Source organism: Oncorhynchus mykiss, chromosome 17 (assembly GCF_013265735.2).
Source record: "Oncorhynchus mykiss isolate Arlee chromosome 17, USDA_OmykA_1.1, whole genome shotgun sequence".
In the NCBI taxonomy this organism is placed as follows: domain Eukaryota; kingdom Metazoa; phylum Chordata; class Actinopteri; order Salmoniformes; family Salmonidae; genus Oncorhynchus; species Oncorhynchus mykiss.
In genome coordinates, this window is record NC_048581.1 from 59,209,985 (window position 1) to 59,224,922 (window position 14,938).

General features: G+C 42.1%; 1 protein-coding gene across 8 annotated transcripts in view; it reads left to right on the forward strand.

Annotated features, from left to right (window-relative positions):
- The first annotated feature begins 692 nt into the window (after positions 1–692).
- The window catches only part of LOC100136832 (leucine rich repeat neuronal 1), a 34,430-nt gene continuing 20,184 nt past the window's right edge, over positions 693–14,938 (forward strand). The window contains exons 1-3 of one of the 8 annotated variants that reach the window (XM_021567417.2): positions 693–831; positions 6,027–6,197; positions 13,171–13,278. The gene's annotated coding sequence lies outside the window, so the exon portion shown is untranslated. The remainder of the gene's footprint in view (positions 832–6,026; positions 6,198–13,170; positions 13,279–14,938) is intronic. The other 7 variants (XM_021567415.2, XM_036947891.1, XM_021567416.2 and 4 more) reach the window with 7 other exon arrangements.

The window sequence follows — 14,938 nt, forward strand, 5'->3', positions numbered from 1 at the left end:
GTTTTAGTCACAGATTACCAAGACATCACACATCCAGACAGAATGGAATTAGGCCTATAATTTGACATCAAAATATTGCCACACCCTAGTTTTACTGTACACCTCAACATAACTCAAAACCAGTTGCCCGATACTGAGCTATATGCCAAAAAACCTTTTCCAAGGTCATTATGTAGATTCAGTGTAGGCTAGGTTTTTGTATTCATGCAAGATTAGTTAATTTTAGAGGTCATTGACTCACTTCACCTTACATTGGACACTTTCTGACAAACACTGGAACTTGTAAAAAATGTAACCCTTTCATCCCTTGCCACGCCAACCTCACCCTTGCTTCCAGTTTCCCACAGCGAGTTTCTTTTGTTCCCATCACAGCAGAACTCGAGCAGATGGTGAGGTCGTCTAGTTGGGCACCAGGCTGTGATGACATACACTGCCGCACGACCAATCTCGCGTTTGAAATCAGTTGACAGGACTCGCAGCTCTGGTCAGCGCCAGGTGCTCTCTGTATGTTTACTTGGAGGAGGGTACGAGCTCAGAGAAGCGCGAGCTCAAGGCAAGCGCTGTGCTCGGGTTACCAGTGGCGATGATAAAGCTATTCAGTCAGCCGCGGGCGAAGCACAGAGGACAGAAGAACGGCGGCTGAAGAAATCAAAACTAAACCTCTATGAAGAGACGTCGCTTTTTGCTAAGTTAAATATTGTATTATTAATTTTTCATATATATAGTCATATTATCTTTCAAGACTGAGCGCTCGAATTGCCTGTTTTTTCCTGTGGCAGCTAAGTATGTGTACAGGGGGAGAGGCATTCTTGTGGTTGATAAAATGCTAAGGTGAGACCAATTGCTCATTTTCATATGTAGGACCTATGCTACAATTTACATATCTAGTTAACCATTGTGAAATAAGTCAATTAATGAGAATCGCATGCTTAGCTTTTGAATATTATTCACAGATATAAAATCATGAACTTAATTGGAAACGGTAATTTCGGAATAATTAGGCATGGTCTGAATATTTTATTTCTGAAATGATCTGCGCCTTGCCAAGGATTCAAACAAATATGCCTCCTATATTCACTGCACTCCTCACGTATTGAAGTGAATGCGACTGTCATTGAGGAGAGGAAAGATGTTGCATTACTCTTTCTAATGTGGTGGTGACAGCACAATTGGCATATCGTCCAAATAAAATATGTAGGCTAAGCTCTTTGTTTATTTAGGTCTACGGAACCCTTGCTGTTCATATTAATATTGTAGAAGCTGGCTGAATCTCACATCAAATGGTAGGGCTAGCTACAGCATCAGTCCTCCCATTGGATTTGCAAGGGCACTGTGATCCGCATTCAGTAGCCCACATGTGGCAAATAATATGGAGGATGTAGTCTGATATGTGTGTGCATATAATTAATTAATTATTATCCATTGTGAATGCGAATTCATATCGATTTTGTCTGAGGGATGACACACTGACACAGGAAATTGCACAGTGTTACCTAGTGTTGATTTTTCAGTGTCACATTTCTAGTGTTGATTGAGGTGTTAAATGAACTCTGTAAGTGTTAAATTAACAGTCATTGATGTAAATGAATTTGTTGGTGATAATTCTCAGTGTGTTGGTGATAATAACCAGTGTTAAACCAAAACCACACCAATTGTTATCAAATTTCCCAGCATGCTCTATTGGAGGTAGATTTTTTAATTGTTTGTTTCAATATGTGTGTTTTTGATTAATTCAATTCATGTTATGCTACTCAAATATACATACCACATATTTTTTAGAAACTAATAATCTGTTATTTGTGCTTATTGCACCCGTATCTGAAATGGTTGTTCCAGTTTATAGCTTTAGGTATCTTAGTCTTCCCAATCTTAGCAGTCATTCTGAATAAAAAAATCCAAACGTTGGATAGCCCCACTCCGGCTGGATTTCCATCACTTTACAAGCCCGTGTAATGTGACTTGCTGCCCTGATTTTGTCTGTAAACCATGAGTTTCAGACCACTATATTAGAGTAAAACTAAGCCCTTAAAATAAGGCCTTATGACAGGGTTCACCAACTGGCATCCTGCAGGCTGAATTCCCCCCCCCCCCCCCCCCCCCCCCAGTAAAAAAAAAAAGATACACTGCGACAACAGACCCGATGAGGAATCAATTTACAAAGGTGATTTATGTTATTTTAATGGACAAAAAAACGTGTTTTTCTTTCAAGGACAAGGACATTTCTAAGTGACCCCCCCCCCCCCAAAAAAAATATATTCACTATCGTTCAAATGTTTGGGGTCACTTAGAAAAGTCCCTGTCCATTTTAAAATAACATCAAATTGATCAGAAATACAGTGTAGACATTATTAATGTTGTAAATGACTTTTGTAGCTGGAAACGGCTGATTTTATTTGTGGAATATCTACATAGGGGTACAGAGGCCCATTATCAGCAACCATCACTCCTGTGTTCCAATGGCACGTTGTGTTAGCTAATCCAAGTCGATCATTTTAAAAGACTAATTGATCATTGGAAAACCCTTATGTTAGCACAGCTGAAAACTTGTGGTGCTGATTAAAGAAGCAATAAAACTGGCCTTTAGACTAATTGAGTATCTGGAGCATCAGCATTTGTGGGTTCGATTACAGGCTCAAAATGGCCAGAAACAAAGACCTTTCTTCTGAAACTCATCAGTCTGTTCTTGTTCTGAGAAATGAAGGCTATTCCATGCGTTCACAGAACAGCACAAGCTGGCTCTAACCAGAGTAGAAAGAGGAGTGGGAGGCCCCAGTGCACAACTGAGCAAGAGGACAAGTACATTAGAGTGTCTAGTTTGAGAAACAGACGCCTCACAAGTCCTCAACTGGCAGCTTCATTAAATAGTACCCGCAAAACACCAGTCTCAACATTAACAGTGAAGAAGCGACTTCGGGATGCTGGCCTTCTAGGCAGAGTTGCAAAGAAAAAGCCATATCTCAGACTGGCCAATAAAAATAAAAGATAAGTTTGGAATAAAGTGTTATGGACAGACAAAAAAGGGATCTTTGTGTTACAAGTAATTTAACTTTAAAGATAACATGAACATGGGTGAGTGCAACAACCATTGCAGTCACTAACAAATACAGTCATTGGTGGTAATGAATTTACAAAAAAGGCTCTGGGAAATATGTGAATAAGGCTTTACACTAAGCAGTGCGTTAATTTAACACTGAAAAGTGTGGACCTGTATAGACACTGAACCAGTGTTAACTGTAACACTCTGTGTTGATTTAACACTGTGGACAAACATGCACTCACAGTAAAATAACCGACTATAAACCGCTTTATAAACAAGAGCAGAAAAAAATGCTAAACAATAATGTTGCCTATATTATTGCCACACACAACACGATCACAGGGAAAGCAGCTGAAACAGCTGACTGGCGGCTCTCATGCCCTATCACATTAATTTGCATACGAAAGTGTGAGGATCCTGGCAGATGTCTCGACTACTCTGTGGAGAAATTCGACAAGTCTTCAGAGGAAAAGAAAAAGACAATGGGTTGCTCAAGATAAATTGCGGGGAGAGCTGGTAGGGGAGGTGCCCAAAAAATTTGGGACACCTTTGTAAATTGATTTCTCATCCTCATCGGGTCTGTTGCAGCTATTGTGTGACCGTGGCACCTGTTACTGCTCGCTGAAGCTAAAGCCACAGAGCTAAATATGCTTTGAGTGACTCAGGACCACATTCAATCAAGCCTTCACAAGTCAAGTCTTGGTAATGTGGAGGATTGGATTAAAAGCTGGATCATAAGTTGTAATAGTTGGTTTGATGAACAGTCCTACAGTTACAGAGGCAATCAACATAAAAGTTAAGCAGGGTTTCGTTTTTCAGCTTAAGACTTTTGTTTTCAAGGAATTGCAGTTTCGGTCATTTTTATTCAATTGAGCCTGATTAGGCAATGTGCGAAATCCATTGGCCGAGGCTCAGTTGATTTAAATTATCCTGTTATTCACTACTGTCCTCTTTGGCCTTGCCAACTGAACCAGGGCTTTGTCTTGGGAAAACTTTGAGAATGCTGACATATATGGATGTCCTCTAGCCAGAGTGGTGAGGGAGGAGGCGGGAAGAAGCTATTAGGTATAACCCGCTTTAGGAAGAAGGCCTGGCACAGGCAGTGAGTATGCGTGCCCTCTCACACCCACACGCACAAAGCAGTATTCTCCGCCAGCAGTTCAGGAGTCGTGAGAACCAGCCAACTCAAAGACGTGTTTAACACGATGTGTGTGTGTGTGTGTGTGTGTGTGTGTGTGTGTGCGCACTCGCATGTGTTCACAACACAAGTCGTTGAGACCCATTGAGAGAGCCTGACTTTGCCAAAGTCAGCATGATTGATCCATGCTCAGAGGACATATTGGCTTTTCTTTGTCGTTGCAGATAGAATGAGAAAAAAATAGGAGAAAGACAGAAGATATATATATATATATATATTGATCTCGTCTCTGTCTCTCTCTCTCTCTCTTATTTATATATTGTGATATCTCTCTCTCATATATAGAGAAAGATTGTGTGAGAGAGAGAAATTGTTACTGTCAGCACCATCTCTGTCCATAGGGAATAAGGCATTTGTGAAACGCCCATGTTGGAGCTGAATAGCTTCAGCTACTGAAACATACAAGACTGCCTCACATTAGCTTACTCTAACAAAAGTATTCATTAAACCTTGTCACATTAGATGCTGTTAGCATAATTATATGTGTTTTATCTGTATCTTGTTAAAAGTGATATCACCATTACAAATCAAATGTTATTTGTCAAATGCTTCATAAACAACAGGTGTGGACTAACATTGAAATTCTTACTTACGGGCCCTTCCCAACAATACAGAGAGAAAGAAAATAGAGAAATAATAGAAAAATAAAACACGTAATAATAAAAGTAGTAATAGATACACAATAACTTGGCTGTATACAAGGGGTGCCAGTACCGAGTCGATGTGTAGGGGTGCGAGGTATTTGAGGTAGATATGTACATATAACTAGGAATAAAGTGATAGATAGTAAACAGTAGTAGCAGCGTATGTGAGTCAAAGTTCATGCAAAAAGAGTTCATGCAAAAAGGGTCAATGCAGTCCAGGTAGCTATTTGGTGAAATATTGAACTAACTATTTTGCAGTCTTATTGCTTAGGGTTAGAAGCTTTTCAGGGCCCTATTGGTTCCAGACTTGGTGCCGTGCGGTAGCAGAGAGAACAGTCCATGACTTGGGTGGCTGGAGTCTTTGACTATTTTTTTAGGAACTTCCTCTGACACCGCCTGGTATAGAGGTCCTGGGTGGCAGGGAGCTCAGCCCCAGTGATGTACTGGGCTGTACATACTACTCTCTGTAGCACCTTGCAGTCGGATGCGAAGCAGTTGCCATACTAAGTGGTGATGCAGCCAGTCAAGATGCTCTCAATGGTGCAGCTGTTGAACTTTTGGAGAATCTGGGGACCCATGGCAAATTTTTTCATCTCCTGAGGGGGAGGAGGCATTGCCGTGCCCTCTTCAGAACTGTGTTGGTGTGTTTGGACCGTGATAGATCCTTAGTGATGTGGACACCGATGAACTTGATGCTCTCAACCCGCTTTACTGCAGCCCCGTCAATGTGAATGGGGGAGTGCTCGGCCCTCCATTTCCTGTTGTTCACGATCAGCTCCTTTGTCTTGCTGACATTGAGGGATAGGTTGTTGTTCTGACTCCACACTGCCAGGTCTCTGACCTCCTCCCTATAGGCTGTCTCACCGTTGTCGGTGATCAGGACTTCCACTGTTGTGTCGTTGGCAAACTTAATGATGGTGTTGGAGCCATGCGTGGCCAGACAGTCATGGATGAACAGGGAGTACAGGAGAGGACTAGGCACACACCCCTGAGAGGCCACCAATTGCTTTATGGAAGAGCAGAGCAGAGAAGGATTCCTATTGGCTCAGAAGCAGTGGTGCTCCTCAGAAGGAGAATTGCTCCCCAGTCCCCTCCCCCTCCTTCCTCTCTCTGGCTGAACAGACACATTTCCTCCTCCTCTTCTCAGCTCCACACCTCTGCTCTGCCTCCACCAGCTGCACCAAAGCCCTGTGTGATGTGGAGCGGGACGCCTGCATACTAATGGGGCCCGAACAGGGTGCTTCTCAGGCAGACTAATGCAGGAGGAGCAGCGTGCCTCTCAGGTAGGCCAATGCAGAAGGAGCAGCGTGCCTCTCAGGTAGGCCAATGCAGGAGGAACAGGGTGCCTCTCACTCAGACTAATGAAAATGCACTTACCCAGGCTACTTGCTTGTAAATATCCCTTGCTATTTGCTGTTGTTTTTTAATTTGTGGATTTTGTTTGTATGTTTTATGACTGCTGCGAAATGAACCTATGAGCACCTTCAAGTGAAGTTCATAGGAGCATGTCATATTGGGTGTCAAATGAAGCTAAGTCTATATTTTTGAGAATTGAAGGCATATATACATTTTTCAACCATTTTCCAGGATAAGCGAAGGCTTTGATTTCTGGTCAAACAGATGGAAAAGGGGCCTTAGACAACATCTAACAGAAAAAGTCTTAAAAGGTATTAGAAATACATCAAAACACAATAATGTTGAATCAAAGACCCCTGCCAACTATTATCAACACATATTTAGTTTTGGATGAAATAAGTTTAAGACACAATGCCTTTTACCTTGTAATTCTGTTACCAAAAACCCACATATCTAAGATCTTTTCTAGTTTCTCTCCCTCATGATGAGGAAGGATAATGAGCGTTCACAGACGCAGCAAGTAAAGGAAGACCCACCAATTAGTTATAGTTTTTTTAATATCAAGTATGTTTATAAATAATTAAAACTCGTAATTCTGTTACCAAATTACTGAAAAATCGGTAACGGAATTACTGCAGTTGAATTGGCTACAATGGGAAATCATAGTAGTCACAAACCACAGTTGGGTCACCTGCTACTGTACTCCCTTCCACTGGCATACTGTTACTGTATGTTCAGCTCATAATAGGCTTGGGCAGTATCCAGTTTGTCATACCTTCATACCAACCTTGTGCCATACCAGGATATCCGGTCATACCAGCACTGAACACAAGGGGTGCTATTTTCAAACCCCACATAGCCTCTGTAATGTGAAGGTTAGCAATGCTAACAAGTACATGTAAAATCCCATAGAGAATGCATTTTCAAACATTTTATACAGTCTCTGACCGAAACTATTTGCAAGACAGACATCCTAGCTCATGAAGTTATATATATCAGAAATGCTGCTCATAGTTTGCTGCATGCACAAAACAAATATTAGACAGCAAGACTCTTGATCCAGGAGGGGATCCTCTGGTGTTACCAAGCGAAGCTTGATTTTGGAAGAAGCCAACTACTTAGCTAGCTAGATATATAACTAGCTACTAAATTAGCAAACCAAATGTACAACGGCAGAGCTTTTTGCACATTTTAGACAATTAACTTAATATTTGTAAGATATCAAGCTGGCAAACACATAGTTGTGAATTCCATACTGTAACTAGATCACCCGGCGTTTGCTGCACAACAGTGAGTGACTCACAAGACTCTGGTCTCTTGTCGTTGTGTGCTTGTAAACAAACTATGCGCCTGTGAACTACCAGTAATAATACTTTATAATACAAAATTATGTGACAGGTGAAATGAACAACGCAATCTTCTTCATCTCATAACATATTGCACAAGTTGACTGCAGGTATTTACTTAAAAACTAGCTACAAATATGAACATTTATGAAAACACTTCATATATTATCAACGGTATTGATTTTGAAAAACCACCCCATGGCTATTTCCAAATACCCTGGTGGTATACGGTATGTATACGGTTTACTGCCCAAGCCTAGCTCATAACAGTTTTTTTTTCTCATTCTGTTATCTGGTGGTCAAACCAAGACTGTAAAAACAGTATAGACGTCTCGCTCGCTCTCTCACTCTCTCCAGTTAATGTCACCTCTCCCGGCTCTTTCTGACACCTACCCTCTTTCCATTTACTGTTACAAGCATCCTCACCCACTGAGCACCGACCGACACCGGGTGAAAAGTAGTTTAAAATTGGTCAGCCTGCACTGGCAGCCTGCACCAGCATCTATGTTTCACAGATTTGGAAAGCACAGTACTATACAGGAGAGCGTAGTAGAGAACAGTAAAGTACAGTAGAATAGAGTACAGTACATTATAGGGCATTAACATAGACTACAGTATAATGTACTGTATTTAACTACTTTACTGAACTGTACTCTGCTGTGCTCTACTGGGCTGTACTGGGGTGTCCAAACTTGTGAAGCATAGACATCTATGATTGTTTCAGATTAGGTCTGGTCCGGACCAACCAAATGTGGTCTTGTTTGGGGGCCGAGCTCATTACAATACTAGCCAGTGTGTAGAACAATACTCAAATATGCAAAAGAAGGATATTGCATATTTCTACTTTTGGGTACCTATTCAGGATACATAACCATGAAGATAATGATATTCATATCCATAATTATGCATTTCTATATAGTACAGATCAGGGACCCATGATGTAATTCTGTTACCGTAATTCTATTACCGGATGTAAATCCACTTCACCTACTGTAGTTCAATAACCCCAAAAAGCATTTAACTCAAGGTGTCATATCGTAGCACACCTGACACCCCATTGTTTCTGCAGACATCTTTGAATCTTAATCTTACCAAACTTTGCATCAGCATAGTTCTTCCAGTCAATGTGTTTTTGTGACATTTTCAGTGTAAATTGTTCAAAGTAGTCCTTGTGCATAGAGTTGTATAGTTTGTTAAACTTTGAAATCAATGGATTTGGTTGGCATACATTTTAAAGTGAAAAATCTGAGTCAAAGTCTGGCTGTCAGCAGCACATGGCAGAGCTGGGGACTCGTGTCTGGAGACGTAATATAGGAGTATTGTGACTGAAAACTAATAATAGTGATGGAATGGTAGGTTTGGCTGTGGTTGCTGTATTGTGATATGCTATGTTTCATCAGTAGTAGTTGTCGTTTGGGAAGGAGACACGCTGCGGTGCGTTTGTAGATGTAGTCAGTAGAATCTACTAGGTAACAGCAGACCCTTGTTTCTTTGTTGTGGTAGCGTAAGACTGAACGAAGCCACGCTATAGTGGGAGCCATTGTCTGCTGGTATAGCAATTATCAGACTTTTCGTTTGATGGTGTCTGATGTTTAATCCGGTCATTGCATATGGATGTTTATCGTTGTGATCTCGTGCTAGCGGTAGTTCTTGTTCGCTTTTCGCTCTACGACGCCTAATGGCACACACAGCTGTCTCCTCATTTGGGTATGAAGCAGACATGTGGCATAGCCGGTCACCATGGTGACGGCATGAATGTGAGGGAGCCTGTTGTGTGGCTGCTGATTGGGAAACACTGCTCACATTTTAGGCCCAATGAAAAGGGCCGAATGAATGAAGAGAAACACATTATTCTTCCCTGTGAAAAGTGCTATCATGTTCTCATTAGACCCAGTTTCCTCTTGGCAGTACCAGCCAGCATCTGAAAGCCGAGGGTTAAGTCACTGAGCAAAACGGATACTGAAGACAGGCACTCTGTGTACACTGTCTCCTCCCCAATGGATAAAAAGCAATTTGGCTCATTTTTATTCATATGCTTGCCTTTGTGTATTTTGGTGTCCAGATTCGGTGATTGAGAAGGTTTTAGCTATTGATGTCTTTGTGGAACAGTGAGTGCTTATGTTGGCAGAGTAGACTCAGCTCAAGGAAACCTAATGCTGTTACAAAAAAGCATCCATCTTTGGTCTAAGACTTCCAGACCTCTGTTCAGAGCTCTAAACAGGGTGTCTGTTGGCTTCTTACCCCCAGAACCAATGAGCTCTATGTGGGTACAGAGAGAGACCCACACAGCCTAACCCTGGATACGGGACCAGATCTGTCTTCTCCTGGTTGTGTGCTGCTGCTGTGGCTTTGATGAGCTTCATTAGTCCCTGTGCTGTTTGGAGACTCGGGTAATAAATGCATTTACGAGGCCTTGGCATCAAATAGACAGGGCTGATGATACCTAAATGACATATCGTCCTACTTGCCTGCCTTATCCTTTCTGGAAGGGAAGGCACTAAGCTGGGTGAACATATTTTCTATTTTTTTTATTTCACCTGTATTTAACTAGGTAGGCTAGTTGAGAACAAGTTCTCATTTGCAACTGTGACCTGGCCAAGATAAAACAAAGCAATTCGACACATACAACAACACAGAGTTACACATGGAATAAACAAAACATACAGTCAATAATACAGTAGAACAAAAGAAAACAAAAAGTCTATATACAGCGAGTGCAAATGAGGTAAGTTAAGGACATAAAATAAATAGGCCATGGTGGAAAAGTAATTACAATATAGCAATTAAACACTGGAATGGTAGATGTGCAGAAGATGAATGTGCAAGTAGAGATACTGGGGTGCAAAGGAGCAAGATAAATAATTAAATACAGTATGGGGATCAGGTAGGTAGATAGATGGGCTGTTTACAGATGGGCTATGTACAGGTGCTGTGAGCTGCTCTGACAGCTGGTGCTTAAAGCTAGTGAGGGAGATATGAGTCTCCAGCTTCAGAGATTTTTGCAGTTCATTCCAGTCATTGGCAGCAGAGAACTGGAAAGAAAGACGACCAAAGGAGGAATTGGCTTTGGTGGTGACCAGTGAGATATACCTGCTGGAGCGCGTGCTACGAGTGGGTGCTGCTATGGTGACCAGTGAGCTGAGATAAGGCGGGGCTTTACCTAGCAGAGACTTGTAGATAACCTGTAGCCAGTGGGTTTGGCGACGAGTATGAAGCGAGGGCCAACCAACGAGAGCGTACATGTCGCAATGGTGGGTAGTGTATGGGGCTTTGGTAACAAAACGGATGGCACTGTGATAGACTGCGTCCAGTTTGTTGAGTAGAGTGTTGGAGGCTATTTTATAGATGACATCACCGAAGTCGAGGATCGGTAGGATGGTCAGTTTTACGAGGGTATGTTTGGCAGCATGAGTGAAGGATGCTTTGTTGCGATATAGGAAGCCGATTCTAGATTTAATTTTGTATTAGAGATGTTTGATGTGAGTCTGGAAGGACACTTAGGTATTTGTAGTTGTCCACGTATTCTGAGTCAGAGCCGTCCAGAGTAGTGATGCTGGACGGGTGAGCAGGTGAGGGCAGTGATCGATTGAATAGCATGCATTTAGTTTTACCTGTGTTTAAGAGCAATTGGAGGCCACGGAAGGAGAATTGTATGGCATGGAAGCTCGTCTAGAGGTTAGTTAACACAGTGTCCAAAGAGGGGCCAGAAGTATACAGAATGGTGTTGTCTGCGTAGAGGTGGATCAGAGAATCACCAGCAGCAAGAGCAACATCATTGATGTATACAGAGAAGAGAGTCGGCCCGAGAATTGAACCCATTGAATATTTACAGGGGTATGAGGTGTGTGTGTGTGTGTGTGTGTTTGGTGTATGATTTTGTGTACAGTATGGTTGTGTGTTTGTGTTTGTTTGTGTGTTTGCGTGTTTTGTGAGTTTGTAAGCTTTTGTGTATGGTGTGCGTGATCATGCATGTGTGTTTTGAGGAAGCTAAAACACATAAAGGCTGTGACAGAATGAAGAGGCAGAGTAAATCCCCTCTGCATGCCTGAGGCCTGCTCTAAACCAGCTGGATAATGTCTGGATGAGGGATTTCTGCCCTTTCAGTGTACCACTGGTTTGTGGAGGTGTGAGTAGGAGTGTGTGTGAAATGAAACTGTTTGTGCACCAGTACTAGGACCAGGACTATGTATGCAATTTATGTACAACCACAGCATGTACAGTATGAGTGGGTGGTGGTGTTCATGATTCGCAGGCACTGGTTTGCTGATGATATGCCTGTGTTCATGTTGTGGTATACGTCTTTATGTATGTTTGTATGTATAGCTCTTAAACTCTTTGTGTGTGTGTGTATTGTTGAATGAGTTATGTGTGTGAATGTGGGCCTTTGTGAGCTTGTGTGTGAGCATAATCGGCGTGTCTGTGCGTGCCTGTGTGTGTACCTCCGTGTAAACTGTAAATGAGTGTGCTGTTCTGTGCTTCCCCAGGCTGTGAGATTAGCGTCATGGTTCAGGCACTCAGGGGCAGTGGCGACCCATCATTCACAGAAGGTTGGGCAGAGCTTGAGCCCCACAATTTTATCAACAAAAAAAAAGCATTTTATTTTGGCATTAATACATGTCACATATCAGTTTTCAAACAATGTAAAAAAAAATCTAAAATCATTGAGTTAAAAAAGCGGCATACAAACATTGTCTCTTTTTTGCTTTCTTGAGAATGGCAGCTCCAAAATGCAGGTGTTTCAGCCCAGCTCAGTGCTTTCTGTGGTGGTGGAGCAGCCAGCGGAAAATACGGAGCGTAGGGGTTGGTAATGTTCTCTAGTTACAACATGATTGGCTCAGTGTTCTGTCACTCATGGGGACACTACGTCACCACCAAATCTAAGGGTAGAGCTCGAAAATTCAAGTCCCTTGGGTGCTGCTATAGAGTTACATTAGAAGTGCCCATCCAAGAAGGCTCAAGGTCATTGGTCACAGATAAAATGATGTCAAATCACTTTATATCTACAGTAGCTTTGATTGGACTGATCATATCAACATCATACTTTCAAAATCTTAGCTAGCAGTCATCATCATGAATCAAGTCGACAATCTACTGGAAAATTATTTTTAATACTTGTCATATGAAGAGAAATAATTAAAATAAATTATAGATACACCGTATTGGACATAAACATTACACAACAAGTTGGAAATCGCAAACTCAACAATGAGTGGTTTGGAAAGAATCAGTGGCTAACTGCAAGCATTGCAAAGCAATCACTAGCCTGCTATTCAGTTAAGTGGGTTTGTGTTCCCAAGTCTGGGTTTAAGGGTCTCTTTTCCATGTTTAAAATGTTAAACATTCAACATTGGCCATGCTGTCAATCCAGCATGATTTCTACCTCGCCCAAAGCAACTGTTAACTCGGAACTGGGAAATCTGACTTCAGTGAGTTGAAGACAACTGGGAACTTGGGAAAGAATTAGCTCTGACTGGGGAAATATGTTTTGGTCATCCAACTCAGAATTGCAAGTCAGGAACTCAGGCCTCTTTCTAGAGCTACGACCTGAAGATCACTGACGTCATCATGATTCGACCTTGTATTTTTCAGAGTTGTCTTGAAAGCACCATAAATCCAGAGAATGCCAGACTTTGATGAGAAAATTAGCCAATGAAGGACCGCCGCGCCTCCTTCCTGTTCAAGTGAGCACAGCACAAGGTGAGCCCAAAAATGTCTTGTATGCTGCTGCATAAATGATCTAATATGCTAGGGAGATATGTATACTGTAAAATCCTGCAGCGCACGCAAGGTCCCCCTGCTCAAGCCAGCGCATGTCCAGGCCCGTCTGAAGTTTGCCAATGACCATCTGGATGATCCAGAGGAGGAATGGGAGAATATAATGTGGTCTGATGAGTTTAAACTCCACTCGCCGTGTTTGGAGGAAGAAGAAGGATGAATACAACCCCAGGAAACATCATTCTTTGGGGATGCTTTTCTGCAAAGGGGACAGGACGACTGCACCGTATTGAGGGGAGGATGGATGGGGCCATGTACCGTGAGATCTTGGCCAACAACCTCCTTCCCTCAGTAAGAGCATTGAAGATGGGTCGTGGCTGGGTCTTCCAGCATGACAACGACCCGAAACACACAGCCAGGGAAACTAAGGAGTGGCTCCGTAAGAAGCATCTCAAGGTCCTGGAGTGGCAGCCAGTCTCCAGACCTGAACCCAATAGAAAATCTTTGGAAGAAGCTGAAAGTCCGTATTGCCCAGTGACAGCCCCGAAACCTGAAGGATCTGGAGAAGGTCTGTATGGAGGAGTGGGCCAAAATCCCTGCTGCAGTGTGTGCAAACCTGGTCAAGAACTACAGGAAACGTATGATCTCTGTAATTGCAAACAAAGGTTTCTATACCAAATATTAAGTTCTGCTTTTCTGATGTGTCAAATACTTATTGCATGCAACAAAATGCAAATTAATTACTTAAAAATCATACAATGTGATTTTCTACATTTTTGTTTTAGATTCAGTCTCTCACAGTTGAAGTGTACCTATGATAAAAAATTACAGACCTCTACATGCTTTGTAAGTAGGAAAACCTGCAAAATCAGCAGCATATCAAATACTTGTTCTCCCCACTGTATGCCCCCTTTATTTATCCTATGGTTCTGACTTGGTGTACAGGGATAACACTGTAAGAACAGCCCATGTTCTGAATTCTGTCGCTGTCCATTTTCAAAAGTGCTGAACAAATAGTTATATTGACTATGTCCGTCCTAGCTCGATCATGAATGTCTTCATCGAAATTACGGATTGCCTCTTATCTGCTTGTCATCCCCTTATGCCATAGTTTGTACATCTCAATTGTCACTAGAAACCATATTTGTTTAAGCAAGTCAGCCTTATCAGCTATATTTATTTTTAAAGGCAGTAAATGAGGCTGAATGAACTGTTTCGCTGCCAGACAAGGCTCCGCTGATAGCCAGGTGTAGCAGTGGGAGGTGTTGGAACTGCTGCTGGGACAGCTTTATGTAGGCCCTAAGAGTTTGTGGGCACCGTTTGTCACCGTTATAGTGCAATTAATATATTGTTTAGTGTTGTGTAGTGGCTTTGCTGGCATGCATCCCCAATTGTTTTTGTTCTTGTTCGCCCCACCAGATGATGATCGATGCTTGGCTGCCGTTTGACAAATAAAAATAATCTTGCTCTTATCCATAATAACCTCATCATGTAGGTAGCCTTCCCACACTGTCTGCGAGCTGTTGGCTAGAGCACATGTTCCAAGACCAGAGTGGGCACGTTTGCCATGTAACACAACATTTGTTGTGACAAAACCATCAGTAGAATTGAAAATGTGATGGAAACATATTTAACTCGTATT